This window comes from Apteryx mantelli, chromosome 2 (assembly GCF_036417845.1).
Source record: "Apteryx mantelli isolate bAptMan1 chromosome 2, bAptMan1.hap1, whole genome shotgun sequence".
In the NCBI taxonomy this organism is placed as follows: Eukaryota; Metazoa; Chordata; class Aves; order Apterygiformes; family Apterygidae; genus Apteryx; species Apteryx mantelli.
The window spans coordinates 118,717,830-118,733,664 of NC_089979.1; the positions used below are offsets into that span (position 1 = coordinate 118,717,830).

The following is a 15,835-nucleotide window of genomic DNA, read 5'->3' on the forward strand; positions in this document are numbered from 1 at the left end:
TTTGGGCCCCTGTTCATAACGCTGGCTAGAAAAACGGAACAAAAAAAACCCAAAACGCTTTCAGGGTTTTCTCCCCGGCCGGGTTCGCTGTGCTAACGGCCAACGGCCGCCCGGCACGCGGGGTCGCGGCCGTGACGCAGCTCTCCACCGCAGCGGCACCCGCACCCAGGGGGCTCCCGGGGCCGGGCCGGGCCGGGCCGGGCCGGGCCGGGCCGGATCCTCCGGTGCACTGCGGCGGGGCTCGCTGCGCTTAGCGGTGCCGGCACCCGCCGTCCCTCCCGGCCTGACTATGTGTGTGTGGGGGGGAGCTGCGCACCTCCCTCCCCGCGAGCGAGCGAGCCCCCGCGAGCGCGTGGCGGCGCCAGCCCGCGCGCACCGCCCCCCCCCCGCACTGCTGCCCTTGGCCCGCCCCCTCCGCGCCGATTGGCCGGTGGCGCCCGGCCAGGTGCCGGTGCGCGGCGGGAGCTGCTGCCCCCGCCGGCACCGCAGCAGCCCGGTGGCGTGTCCGGCGGGGAGGCGCGGCGCGGCGCGGGCAGGACGAGACGAGACAAGCCAAGCCAAGCCAAGCCAAGCCAAGCCAAGCCAAGCCTCGGCTCTGGACTCTCTCCTGGCACCGGCCGGTGTGGAGCGGGAGCACCTGTGCCCGCCGGCTCGGCGCGGGTGGCCGGCCGCGGGCAGGGGCCGGCGCAGCGCGGCGCGGGCTGGCCGAAGCCCCCCTGCCCTGAATGAGCAGCGGGCGGGCGGGCTCGGCCGCAGCGGCCGGCGGTGGCTCTGCCCGTCTCCCCAGCGCGGGGAAGTTGCTGCCCGCCTTCCATTTTGGTGCAGCCCTCGCCTTCGGCCGGGGGTGAGTACGACCCGGGGCGCGGCCGCCGCCCGCCGCTGGGCTGGGGCGGCGGGGGGCTGTCACCCGCGGCTCCCGCGCCGCCGTGCGGGGGGTGGCTGCCGCAGGCCCCCCGCCGCAGCGCCCCGTCCGGGGGCCGGTCTGGGCTCGGCCGTGTGGCAGGCGAGCCCGGGGCAGCGCCGCGGGCAGCCCCGCGCCCGCCCCGCTCCTCCGGGCGGCGGGAGGGGCGCGTGTCGGGCGGGACCGGCGCGGGCTGCGGACGCCGCGTCCCGCAGCCGTTGGCGGCGGCCGTTGGCGGCCTCGACCCCCGCCCGCCCCTGGGGACAGCGGCGCGAGGGGCTGAGGCAGGTCGCGACTACCCACGTACTTCATGCCTTCGTAGGGAAGGACTGGGCTTATTTTAATTACCAGCCTGGTGCCTCGGTAGCTTTCTGCTAACAGCCTGGTTGTTCAAGCCCTGTCGTTGCAGTGCTTTATTATTATTTTTTTTTTCTAAGGGAGCGTTTTACTCTTGATTAACTTCTCTGAGAATACTGGAGGTTTCAGTATCGCGTATCTGTGGCACTGCCTCTGCCTCCTTTCTGTGCGACCATCACACGGCTCTGTTCTGCTAATTTATTCTTTGTACGGAAGAGCATGCGTTTTCCTAGTATCAAGGTCAGTTTATTGTAACTACTGGGGAAAATACCATATGGTTGAGACTGACTTGTCTTAGGAAATCTAATTAAGTAGGACTGAGTTGTATGCTGTGGTTTGCATTATATTTTAAATTAATGTAACCAAATTAGATCACAAAATGCCTTCGAGTGCATGTGCCTCCCTTTCAAAGCATGTTTTCAGTCATGTTAACTGTATCTAGCAACCTATACTGACTATTTTTCCTGGTTTATATCTACTGTTTTCTGTATTTCTGAAATTGTGGGTGGCTGGTTGTGGAGCCTGGAGTTTTTTAAAACAGATACAATAAGGATTTTGGAAATAGGTATTTTTCCTCATTCTTCTGACAATCCTTTTCTGGAAGGTTAGAGAAAGGAGGGAAAGTGTTCAGTTTTCATATTAATATTATCAGACTCTTTTGTGGCTTTGAAGGAAGTGTTATCAAGCTGGAAAGGGTTTTTTTTTTTTTAGTTGCCTGTTAATTGTGGTAGCAATTCTCTGTGAGTTGCGCTGAGACCACTGACTGCCCCTGCGGGTAACTGTCAAACAGTAATGCTTGCTGACCACCTCTAGCTTGAGAAAGTGAGCAGAGCCCTGTAAAACACAAGATGCTGTACCTTGTAACTAATCCCTCAAATTGCCACTTCAACCATTATTATTCAGGTACTGGATTGTATCAGAGCATGTGTACTGATGCCTTATGCCCAAGCATCAAAAAATATGCAGCAATTCTACAGCCTTCCCCTGGAATTTGTCAGATAGCTTATTACAATGCATATATCAGTTATGAACAGGAAAGTACAATTTACAACAGTTGTGACATATTAATTGCATATGAGAACTCCCAGAGCCAATTACACCCCAGTCCCCACTATCACAATGAGGAATACTTCAAGAAGAGTATTGCCCCCTATGACAGCACTTGCATCTTGAAACTGTTTCTGATTATTGTGACACAAAACCATCCTTTCAGACAGGTTAATGCTTTTTTACAGACTGTCTTCATCCTAACCAGTGCTCTCTAGGAGTGATGCAAGATATCACTCCAGAAGAGCAAAACAAAACTAAGGCTAAAACTTTTGCTTTGTCTCCTGATTTGGATTCTTGCTTCCACTCTAATGTGATGGATACAGCTGAGTGTGCTCACAACTGATTGCTAAACCAGCCTTTTTGGGTTATATAGGGTGTATCTCAGTGTGTGGATACAAGTGGGAATTCATCCTTCTTGCTTAATGTCTACAGTAAACAGAACGCTTGACGAACTTGTACTTAAACAAAACAAAAATACCTAAACCATGCATGGCTGATACTGAAGAAAAGCAGTATATGACAAATACACTATTGTTCATAAACAGTACATCTGTATGAAAATACGGCTCCTTTATATTGCTGCCAACATTAATATGCCCTATTGTGATCAGATTACAAACTGCTGCTTGGCAGTGTAAACCACTTTATCTTGCCCTTGGAAAGTTGGACAAGTCAAAAGAAACTGGTGAAGTGGAGATCCATGAAAACCATAGGAAGAAGTTTTCTCAAAGAGAAAACTTCTAATGTTTTTGAGTGGACTAATGCAACTTTCTGGTTTACTTGTGAACCACTGACAGCCAGAAGATAATGTTTAAAGTGTTCTTTAAACCTCTCCCAATGCCAAGTTTCTTTTATTCTTTATTTCAAAAGAAGCTTATTGGGCTCAGGGGAAGAGGAAGATAAACTGTGTTATACTTTGGTGTGGAAGGAAGCAAACCATCTTATTGCTCAAATTATCAAAGAATCTTGGGCTACCTACAGTATAAACAGGACTAAATTTAGACAGGGAATTTCATAGAAGGGCTAAATGCAATGTAATTTGGTAAGATTTCAAGCCGTAGTTTAGTTTTATGTATCTCTTTGTGAGACTGGCAAAGATGCATATATCCAAACTTTATGTGAATTTACACAGACCCAAGAGGAAGTCTTACTTTGACCCCTTATATGTGGCTGACATACTAGCAAGATCTGCCTTTCATATGGTGAAGGCTACTGGTTGTGACCCGTTGTTACCACTTTGCCTTTCATTTTCAGTAGAAATTTAAGTATTATCCTCTTTTTTTGAAGAATGCTTATAGAAAAATACTATGCTGTATTTTTTTAAAAATGCATTTTCAGCAAGTGAACATCATCTTAAGTATTATGTCCTAAAAATATAAAAACAGTGTTGTGAAAAACAGTTTAATGAATCACCTAACAGAATTGGCTTAGAAGGACCACGGTGGCTTGACTGGTCAAACGCTAATGTCAGCATTATTGAAATGACAGGTTTTTTAGATCTTGTGGGTACTATCCTGAGAACAGGAACACATTAAATTTCCAGGCCAGTATGCATTAAGTTTTAACAGCAGAGCTTTCAGTTTTTCAGCTGAAAAGATTTTTTTTTTTTTTTTTTTGAAAGAATGTCATCTTAACAAAAGCCTTGATCTTGCAGATATTTACTGATCCGTTATTCCCTGATCTGGTTAAAAGAAACAAGACGTCTTGTTACTTCCTGTTATCTATATGCTTTACTTAACTACAAGGAATCATATAAGAGAAACTGACATTTGTGTCTGTGGTTTTCTAATTGCTGCAGTTATTACTGTCTCCTGGCAGTTTTAAGATGTAAAAGATTATTGTGGGAAATTAATTTTGGATTCTTCAAGGCAAAGTACACTTCCAAATAAAATATTACCTGTTGAAGTGGAGGAACAAACCACTGCAGAGACTGATCTTGAAAATGAGACACTTTCAATGGCATTGCCTTTAGTTGACTCATGGTAATCAATTAAGTAGTCTTTCTGAGTTTTGCGGGTGCTGGCAGTCAGGAAGGGAGAGTCTAGCTTGCCCTACATGGTGAAGACCCAAGCTCAAATTCTGCTATGCAGAAGTGGTCTGGCTTTTCCTTCCAAAAATCATGTCTTCCTGGATTCTTCCTTGCAACATGTGTTGCTTATTGACAGGGAAAAATAAACAGGTAACTGACTTAATGCAGCCTTAGTTTCAGGATCAAGTCTGTTTAAAGCGAACTGAATTAATTTACTGTAGAAAATGAGATGTAGTCCCTTCTTGTGATAGCTATCTGAAGTACAGAGCCTCATTCAGAGCCTATTAAAGTCTATGGCATTCCCACTGATTTTAATGAGTCTTGAAGTCAAGCAACAGACTGAAATCTTCCTTTTTTTAATTTTTTTTTGTTTAAATAACAGCCCCTTTGCCCCCCACTCCCTATACAGAACAGTATGTTGGTCTTCTGTTGTAAACCAGCTTTCTGTCCTTGGAGGAAGATGGTACATGATTGTTTTCCTTCTGGAAAGGAAAGAAAGAAAAACGCATTTACAACTCAAGGAGTAAGCTTTCTGTTCTGCTGCTGCATTGAGAGTCTCTCTTCTGAAACTAATATAAGAAGAGCTTCTTTGCTCTGCTTGTTAGGCATCACTTCTGATACAGCAGGCCGTGTTAATGTGGTTTTCCGCCATCCCTTTTGGGCTGTGTGGACAGGATGTTGTGTCACAGTGCAGTCCAAATAGAAAAGAGCTGGTTTGTCCCATCATCATTAATTGCTGATGCATGGATGTTCAGTCTACAGCTTAAGTGCTGTTGACAGAGATGCAACTAACACAGTTTTGAAATGTCTTGAGTTGCAATGTACTTATTTTTCTAACCATTATTAATCTCACAAGAGGATTCCTTTTTTTCCTAAGAAGGACCAGCCCCCTCTTCCACTTCTTCGTCATCCCCCGGAGTGCTTGGTGTGGCTTTCTGGATGTTATCTCAGCACTTGTATCCCGCTATCATAAGTGCTTTGACATTTGTATGACAGACTATGAGTAGGACTTAAATTGAATCTTAGTGTCGCTTTGATTCATGCAGTATCTTTTAAAAACAAAGAGCTTTGGGGAGGATTCTAAAGGGTATATTCTAGTGATGTTGGTTTTTACAACCTCAGCTGGGCTCAATCTAAATGGCAGTGAAGCATTTGAATTCCACAAGGCCTAAATTTGTCTGGATTTTCATCAATGCAGGCACAAATGTCATGGATTGAGTACCAAATAAGAAGAAACCAATTCACGTCTAGAGGAAGGTTAGTCTGAATTTTTTTCTTTAAGCATTTAATGATGAGGTTCCAGATTTCTGTCCCAAGTTAGTATCACAGATCAAAAAAGGGGGAAACAATGGATGAAATACTGTGGACTCAGGTTCCGCACATGTGGTTCACAGGATCATGGTAACTGAGCTGTATCTCCTCCATGGAAATATGTCATCTGTGTAGTTATGATAGATGGAAAATAACTGAGATTGTGCTTTCAATTGACAAGTTGATGTCAATGTTGTGTCAAGGTCCACAAGGCCTATGAGGGATACTGGATATCTTAAAAATTAGGAGAAGCTAATACAGAGGACTGAAAACCATTTTTTTAAAATTTTTTTTTGCCGTCTAAAAAGCTGGTGTTCATATAGGTACATCAAAGAAGCATGCTATTTCAGTGTGCTGATGATGTTGCTTAAAATATTGAGAGCAGGCCCTATTAAAGGGAACTGCTTAAAAAAAAAAAAAAAAAGTTAATTGGATACAAAAGAGTCCTAGCTAGTTCCTAGATGGTGGCTTAATAACTTGATTGTTAAGTTCAGCCAAATAATATTTAGTGTAGGACCCCAAAAAAGGATCAGGAATAAAGGTGTCTCTGTGCTGTCTGGATGGTTCTCTAAGTCTGTAACAGGATGAACTACTTTGGTTCTCTAGTTTAAACTAAAGGAGCTCTGGAGCTGCTCTAGTTTGGAGCCAAATATCAGTGAGCCAGGAGTCAAAACCTGACAGTGAAGCCTGCCTTTGAACTCCAGAAAGTGCCTTACTGTGTCTTGTGCTTGCATGTTCCTTGTTTGTATAAGCTTAAGATCCAGAACTACAGGTTTGTGTCTGCTGGCCAGGGCTCAGATTTGCTCTGTGTTGTGCCCTGTGAATGTGGAAAGGTAGCCAAGCTCAGGCCCAAAGCCAAAGACTCTTCTAGGCATGGTGTGGTGTCGGTCCGAGCATCAAATCTGTGTGAACAAACTAATCCATTAGGTTCCCAACCTGACAGACTAACCCAGTCCCCACCTTGGTTCTCAGGGGCTTTAGATCTAGCGCTCTGGCTCTGTTTTACTTTTTGTTTTATATCTCTTAACAAATATTCATCCAAAAAAATTCAAAGACTACCTGCTTCTGAAGCCTTTTTTCTATGCATGGTGTGCAAGTTTTGTGTCAACCAACTGCAGCTCATCACTAAGTCAACTGGGACATGTGGCTTCACAGATGTCACTCTTCAGTATTATATCTCTTATGAGTCTTGCTTACTCTAGCATAAATCAGAATTAGAAGCACTTTGCAGTTGTCAGAGTGAATGCGGAAGGCAGTCTTGTGACATTATTCTTGTTTTCTTTTATTTTGTTCATTTACTTGCTAATCTGTAAAATTCAGTAATTTGCAGTGGGTTTTCCTGTCAGTGGTTTGAATTAGCAATGATTTACTGTATTAAATTTATTTTCACATCTGGCACTACTAGAGAATACTGCCTCATTGTGGCAACTGCTGTTGGAATCATGTTCTTACCTCTAAAATCCAGATTTCTGATTTTCTGTTCTAGTTCTGTAGAAGGATTCTCTCAGTTAAAAATTAATTTTTGGATCAAATTTAAGGATATTATGATTGATTTTTAGTAAGAGGGATGTAGGGTGTCAATTAATATGACATATTGTTGTGGGGGAAGAACCCGTTTTATTGTGTCCTGTGAAATAGGATATTTTAAGTATGCTTGTGGTGTGCTTGCATATTGCATGAGTTTTATTTTATGGATGATTTGGTAGCAGCCAAGCAATACACTTAACTGTGTACTTCTGTAGTTTTTATGGGTTGATTACAGTATGGCTTTCAAGTTATGATGAGATTTTTAATAATTTATCATACCTTTTTGCCTGTATTATTAAAATGCAAAACTAAATCTCTATGCAGGTGTAAAATGTGAAGTGCTTCCAGAGCTATGTTAGGCTTTACAAAAGCTTCAACCTTCTTTCAGTGTTTTCTTCTCCAAATTAAAAGTATGCCTAAATCAGATGAGAAATCTTACCACTGCTTTATAGCAGTAACAATGCTTTGGCATCTTGACCTTGCAAGAACTATCTTGGTTGATCTGTGGGGTTATTTGTTACTTTGACTTCTCTCCCTAGACTAGCTCCTCTGTAGCTGTTCCTGCAAATAGAGACTGCTGCAGTACTAGAGGAAGCATTTAGCTTTAAAACACATATTTACCAGAATGCTGCTAATCAACTCATGTGGTGTATGGGAGCTGCTGTATGGTTCAGTCTCTTCAGGCCGTACAGAAAATGGGATGTAGGCATCTGAAACTGGTCTGCTGCACTTCAGGAATATTCTGAGTAGCGTTGTCTTATGTGCTCTTCTTGGTCCGTGAGTTCAGCATTCCTTTCTGCAGAGTGCCAGGCAGCATACAAGGTAGAAAATGCTTCTACTTAATCTAAACAGAGTAGATACCTCCCCCTTTCCAGAAGGGTATCTATAAATACTCGAGCCTTCCCAGGTTCAACATGGCATTGAACCTAAGCCTTCTACTTTTTGGGTGTCGGTGTATTGTTATTAGATTGTTACACAGTTGAAGTGAGTTCTCCCTTCTTCTCTATCTGCCTTTTAAACTGAGATACCAAATCCTTCTCTGTTTCTTCAAAGAATCGATGGCAGTTTCTGTTTTTTTTCATATCTCCTCAATCTGTATAGCTCATTTCAGGGCTGTTGATTGTGAAATGCTGGGACTGACAGATGTCCTGGGAGAAGGATGTGACGTATACATACGTCAGCACAGGTGGGTAAAGGCATTCTTGCAGTCCCTACTCAGAGCTAATGCTCAGGAGAGGGGTAGGAATAGATGAGCTTTGTGTTTAGTATTTTCTGTATGTTGACTCAAGCTTACAAAGTCCAATGTGAAGGCTTGTTTGCCAGTTGTGTGGTGGTTTGTGTGTTCTTTGGGTTTGTTTGTTTGTTTGTTTTTTGGATGGGAAGGTGGAGGAAGGGAAAAACGGTTAAGAGACCTGCTGTCCTTGCTGTACAAGGAGCCTGGCTGCCAAGCACTAAGCTCTGGGTGCCATTTTTCGAGTTGGGCACCCAAAGTCTTTTGCAGTCTTGTGCTGTAAACTTGCAAATCCCTGGTTGGTTCGGGCCCTTCATGATCAGTTGCATGCTCTAACTCCACGTGCTGGCTTTCTCCCTGACCTGCAATGATTTGCCTTGGGGTTGTTGACTGCCTGTTACAGTAATAAGCTGCATTTCATGCTTTAGATTGAAGGCATGTGGAGAAGAGGCCAGTCATTCAAGATACAGTTGTGTGACAGTGCTCTACAGCTGCGATTTTTGTCTTTCTCTCCAAGCTGTCTTCCTCATTTCAGGGAAAGTAAATCAGCCTTACACAGTCAGAGTACTGACAGATTGATTGTCTCCTACTACACATTCTTTCATAAGACAGTTGCTACTAAATAGAGAAAATAAAGAGCTGAGCATGATTTGCCTAATTCAGCACTATAAAAACATGAAAAGTGAAGATGGAAGAAGAGACTGAAGTAAAATGAGATTATACAGGAACTAAAAAGCCAGTGACAGTGAAATAGGTGTAAACATGCACCAAAAGACCCATGATCTTTAGCAGCTGTAGGGCCAAATTCTTTAACAGTCTTTCATTAGGAGTATACTATTGCCAGTGAGAAGATTATTTTGGGCAGAAGATGTGGGTTTTACATCACATTTTGAACTTCCACTGGGATGTGTGCTTGTGTATCAGTTGGTAGACCTGGTATATAGGTATAAAGTGGTCATGATTTATTTCAAAGACTTTTAAAAAATGGTGTTTGTTTTTATCTGTCAAAGGTAGATGACAGAAATGAAGTCCTCCAACTTAATCTTTAATCTTTTCCAGTAAAACATCTTTGCCATTTAAATAAACTGTTTCTAAAACCTAGAAATTTTTTTAATATGCAATGTTCTGCCTCTGGAAGAGAGACACCTTTAGGTGAGAGCTGTCATTCTTTTTTTAGTGCATATTCACTGCTGATGACTTCAAAATTTGCAACAAAATAAAATGTGGTTTTAGTAGAGCTTTCATGCTTCTGCTTTTTCAGATTTAGTAGTAACACTAATGTATTTTTGTTAATTTCCTAAATAGAATAAAAATTCAAAAACATGCAGTGCTAGCCTTTGTCCTTTAAGATTTAAAATTCCTACTGTTACAGTATATCCTGGCACTCTCCTAGACAAGGTACACATGGTTATTGTAATAACTTGCATTAATATGGAACATTTCTTCCAGAAGGAACCAAATGAACTTCACTGTTTCTTCACCTCCCCGATAAAATAAACCTAATTTCGTTCAGGAACTTGCAAGCTATTCAGTTTTCTAAACAAATCTCACATAAGGTTAGTGCAAGGCTGAAAGGACGTATTTTCTGTTTTGATTGTAGAGCAAGATGGATGTGCAGTAAATTTTAGTTAAAATTGGTTTGGGCACAAAAACTAATATTTTCTTTCATGAGATCTCTGCTTTACATCTTATTTAAGACATGGCACACCAGATACAGATCCTTATATTAAAGTCAGTGGGGCTGTACTTAATGTTAATCTGAAGAGGTAGCTTTGTATTTCCCATGAGTATGTTTTTCCCTCTCATTTTGGGGTATTTGTTAATTTCCAATGACAAGGGAAGAATATCCACAGTGCTGTTTACTGCAACATGTACAATTTCTCAGAGTTTAAAAAAGAATTGAGATGACCATTCTTAATTATGCTTCTTTTGAGATTTAATGACATGCTAACTGTAGTAGAAATGAATTTGGACAGTAATGTTGTATCAGTGTTTTCTTCTGGTTCAAATTTGTTTTGCTCAAGTCTGCTGAGATAATCCAGAACACAAGAGTTTTCTTCTCACTTTCAACACTTATAGCTTATTTTTGTCACCAAATAAAGTGTGTGACAGTATTTATATTGAAAATAAATTTAGTAGAAGGGCCTTGTGCTGGTAATGTAATTACTACTTTGGGACATTCATTAAACAAAACTTTCTTTTAAATATGAGATGTTGTGAAGGAGCTCTGCCATGAACAAAGTACTTGTTTTCCATTCTGGCTTAGAAAAATTACTATCTCATTATCAGTGAACATTTTTCCCTTCTAACACATATATGATTATACAAAGAATTTTTTATGGTAATAGAAGACTTTTTTGGAGGTTGATATAATGCCAAACTGTAGTGAAAATACAGATGGGGTATGACTATTTAGATTCTGACAGTCTATTGAAGAAAATAAAGATTGGTTGCTTGGTCACAGAATTGAAAATACATTTAGTAGAGGTTTTTTTTTCTCAACTGTCTACCTGGAAAATCCTAAAAGTAGTAGAGTAGCTGAACAGAGTAGAAAAGCTCTGGAGTTTAGTTTAGTCACTATAAAGCTGAGAATGTGCAAGTGAAGAGTGGTGGGGTTTTTTTGTTTAGAAATATTTCAGTTGCAAATAACTGTATTGAAGGAGTTTGATTGTGACTCCTCATGTATCAATTTTATTAATACCTAGGAGGAGCAATAACTTTAAAGCAAAGATGATAATGCATTATGGAAATGAGTGAAATTTCATAAAAATTGCTCATAAATGAGAAGTGTTATAGGATATTTTTGTCTGCAGTGCTAGGGGATTGGAGGGATCTATTCCAGACTCCTATTTCTTCCCAAATAAACTAACAGATATTTAAATCACTGGATTTTTTTTATGCTGGCCACCTCACAAAGGGAAGATCAAGAATATGGCTTAACAGAGTTACAGGTTAACAGTGCTGAAGGACTGAAGAGGAAAGCATCTTTTTTAAAAGGTGACTTCTGATCAGCTTTCAGCTCTAGTTTGAAAGAACCAGATTCCTTCCTGAACAAACAGTGGAAACCTAGGACATGTTATAACCAAAAAGATGCAGGGGGCTTTCAAGAGAAACAGAAGCCAAACTTGCTTATAGCCTGGAGGAGCAGGGGGATTGGAACAGGTAGAACAGGAGAATGATATTCCTTCTAATCCTAGCGTGTCCTCAAAACTAAGTGCTACAGGAGATCCTGCTCTAGGTGACCCTGCTTGAACAGGGGTTGGACTAGATGATCTCCAGAGATGCCTTCCAGCCTCAACCATTTGGTGATTCTGGCAATATGAATGTAGAGTGGCACATAATCGGTGACCAAGGCTTATAAGTATTTCTCTGTGCAACTGCTGCTTATCCTTTTATTCAGCCAAATAATGAAGATGCCCCCGTCCTTTCTTCAATTATGTTTGTGGGGAGACAGGCTGAGCAGTCTGAGAGAAGAAAATTTCTTTTGGCAATAGGTGAAGAAGGTCCAGAGAGAGCTCTGTGACATTGCACTTGTGCCCTTCTCTGTTACTTAAGAAGGTATAGTGAGCCTGTGAGCTTTTCTTCCTTCCTGACTTTTAAAAACAATGAGAATGTCAGCCCTGGGCCTCTTTAATTTTGATATACTTCCCCCAACCCATCCAATCTTAGTTTTATACCTGGAAAAGTATGTTACCCCCACTCTTTTAAAAATAAGGCTATTTTTTTAGGGATGCAAGATCACGCTATCAATTTGCTGTGAAAGTTGGCAAAAGAAAAGTATGTATTTTGAAATTTATGATTTTAAAAAGTGCTTTCTATCTTGGTGATATACAAAGCTATCATTTTGTTAAGTGAGTGCAAATTCTGCTGGAGATGCACCAGTATGTTTCATCCTAAGTTTTTCTTAATTGACTTATGTTGATTTAATGAAGTCAGATTTTTTTTTTCTGTATTAAAGAAATATATGCAACCTGACCTACAATCTGATCTTGGTCGAATATAAAAACGTAAGTCTGATTACACAAATACAATTACATGTGTGGACAAACCCTGTGAGTTATTATATATCTCATATCCCCTTGTCTTCTCTACCCCACCAATGTTCTGAAATGATTTTGTGAAATAAATTGAGGGTACTGCAGGACTTCATGTACCACCGTGGACTTACGTGACTTTTCCTGAAGCTTTTTTAAGAAGACTTTTAGCCTGGATTGAAATGCTGTATATGCAATTTCAGGTAAATGGGCTTGTGGATGGGATGATGTCTGTGCAATGTCTGTGCATGACAAAGAGCAGAGAATAAGAATAGTAAGGGAGAGAATAGTGAATATCCATAAGAGAGGAACCCAATCTTAGTGACACCATTTTTCTCACCATTGTCAAAGAACAGTCTTTGAGGGATTTCTGTGGGTCTGTGTTTAAGCGTGTATCTGACTACTTCATTCTAGCATTAAACTAAAGAGGTCTGTATTGTACAATATTTAATGAGACCATGTGCATGACTAACTTTATAATGTGGCTTCTCTTTGTCAAGCATAAGATCTGTTTTAAGTGTTAATTGTTAGTTAAACACTTAACACAGCTTATCTATCGTATGAGTGACTAGGAAATGCACTGCTTGCCCTCATTTCCCATATTTGTCCTCTTGACTGTTAGAAAATGCAGACAAGTAGTATTTGCAGTTCTTGAAAAACATTTCATTTTGTTAGGTCTAAGATGTGGATTATTGAAAGGGTTAAATTCAGTAAATGTTTTCAGTGTGGAAGTTTTAATTGCATTTAAAACAGACTGTAAGAAGTATTAAGATTAGAATATTACTTAAGCAAAACTGATCATGTATTGTAAGCCTAGGCTGTCCCGTTACAATATGTTAATTTGTTGAGCAGAAGTTTTCTAGGGAATGATATTATTCTTTGTAATGACTTTGAAAGCTTAAATTTTGCATTAAATTTGAGATTTAGCAAAAAAGTATTACTCGTGAAGGCAAACATCTGAAGAGTCTTCTGTGAATAAGTTATTTCAGTTAAGGCCCTAAGTTATTTTTGTCTTAAACTATTTTGGCATCTCTCAAATTTTTCTATGTAACTTGCTACACTTGCACTAGAGAATTTGCCATTATGTATTTCCAGTATGCATAATGTGAATCTACTGGAAAAAGACATTTGAGGCACCATGCATAAATATTTATAAATTGCTGTGATACATCCAGATCAGAGGTGATGTAGTAATGTGAAGAAAAATTAAATCCTGAAAAAAATGAATTCCTTAGAGGTTAATGAAATATTGACAGATACAGACTGAGAGTTCATATCAGACTATATCTATAAAATATTATATATAGTATTGTGTGTATGTGTACATAAAATATATTCTGTGTATCATGCATGAAAGTCAAAACTTATAGTAGCTTGTGACTCTAAGTATCCTTGAAATTAAGTCTTCGCTAACTGACAAAAAAACAGGCAGTGGGGTTGCCTAGGTGAGAGGATTTAGGGGTAAATTCCGTCTTGTAATATATGCTCACAATCAGCTGTGGCTGCTGAATCAAAAGGACATTTTTCATTACAGATAGACGCACAGGTTGTATATATGAAAAGAGCAGTATTAATTTTGACAGTTTCCAAAAAGATTATGGTGAAGACCTGAAGGGAAAACTTGTTATGACAGTGCTAATTATAGTTGTTAACTTGATGCTGAAGAAGAAGAATTGGAATGGCATCTTTGATCTCCAGGTATCTTCAACATCTTGTGTCTCACACAACTGTAGCCCTACAGTGGGGCGGGAGTCTCTTCCTAGTGTCTATGGCAATTGCTTAAAAATAGTTTTATTTCCTTTATATCCTGCTCTTTTCCCCATTTTTCCACCATTTCCATTGGTGTGAAAAAAGTTGACTGGAAAAGTCTTGCTTACTGCCCTGTGTGGAGCTGCCAACACATCTTTCCTTTAGTGAAGTACTTCCATGGTTTTTGAAAAGTCAAAGTCAAACTTCAGTATGAAGTGCTTCCCATGGGAAGAGCTTCATGGGTGTCCTACGGACCAAAGGGAAGAATGTGTCCCAGAGCACAACTACGTGTTCTGTCTTTGAGCTGCAACGTGGACACGTAACCTTGGTAAGCCTGCCCCACCAGCTTCTTGTGCTTGCCACTGTCTGGTGAGGCATTGGTATAAGGACCTCGGATGAGAGGACAGTGGAGTATTTTTTTGATGTTTTGGTGAAAATTTCAGGACAGACGTGGGACAGAAGAAAATTTTCATAACTATTCCTGACTGTATTTTAGCCAAATTTTAATTTTAACATACATCTTTGGCCATGCAAGTGGGATTAGTGAAGAAGGGACTAGATAGTCCTTTGTTTTTTTGGCACTTTTTCTTACAAAAATTGGTATCTTTCTTTTTTGAAATACTTTTTAATAGACTTTAACTCACTGGTTATGTTCTACTTCCATAGTAGACCTGAAGAGCTAAGTCAGAACATAGGTTTGCAGTGTGACCTTTGTTAGTTGAATGTATGGAGAGCATCTGTCTCACTTCGGGGTGGGGAGGGCAACTTGTTGTCTTCATTTCACTTTCACTTCTATCCCATCTGCTTGTTTTTGTTGAAGTGTTGTTTTTTTAAATGAAGAGTGAATTCTAAACTTCAGTGATAGCCTAACCAAAATAAGGGGGGGGGGGGGGAGAAGCACAATACTCTTTTTTGTTTGTTTTTGTTTCAAAAATTGCAACTAAATATTTGGGGGAAGGAAATAATTTATTTGTTTTTACATTATTCCCCCCCCCCCATCTCAGTAACTGATGAATTGTCTTACTTGGAAAATTAGAGTGGAACTTAAACTTTTTCATACTTTTACTGTTTGCTGTACTCTTTGGAGCACTTAATTGCATGTCATAGGTTTAGCAGTATTGCTTAGAGATAACCAGCTCACGTATTTTACATAGCCTCATCCACTTTACACCCATAATGGATAAAAAGGCAATAATAATTGCCTCTTTACTAAAGTGCAAGAACTTCTGAGTGTTCTTAATGATTATATATATTGCTGAGAGCTCATAACAAAGCTGCAAAAACTGTGCTGTTTCTGAAATTGTAATTTAATGTGGAGATAGACATGTTTATGATTGCCCAAATAATTATATAAATTGAATTATAGAAATTAATACTGATAGCTGAAGTTACCAGCATTCAACAAAACTAATAAAAATCACCAGGAAAAAAAGCAGAAAAAATTGATGGCAATTCATTCATGAAATAGATCAAGCTCTAGTTCAAACATTGCGGTACCTTCAGTTCATGCATTCATAATATCGAGTGCTACTTTTTCTCTTCCATCTTTCAATCTCAGAAAGGGGAAACATACTCATTTGACTAACTTATGGCATAGAATCTTACAAAATTTTTAAATCTGATTTCAATTTAGTCATTTTAATGTA

At 40.5% G+C, this 15,835-nt stretch overlaps 1 protein-coding gene across 1 annotated transcript in view; it reads left to right on the forward strand.

Moving 5' to 3' along the window:
• Positions 1-455: 455 nt before the first annotated feature.
• Positions 456-15,835, forward strand: part of MYRIP (myosin VIIA and Rab interacting protein) — a 234,910-nt gene continuing 219,530 nt past the window's right edge. The window contains exon 1 of the mRNA XM_067291337.1: positions 456-844. The gene's annotated coding sequence lies outside the window, so the exon portion shown is untranslated. The remainder of the gene's footprint in view (positions 845-15,835) is intronic.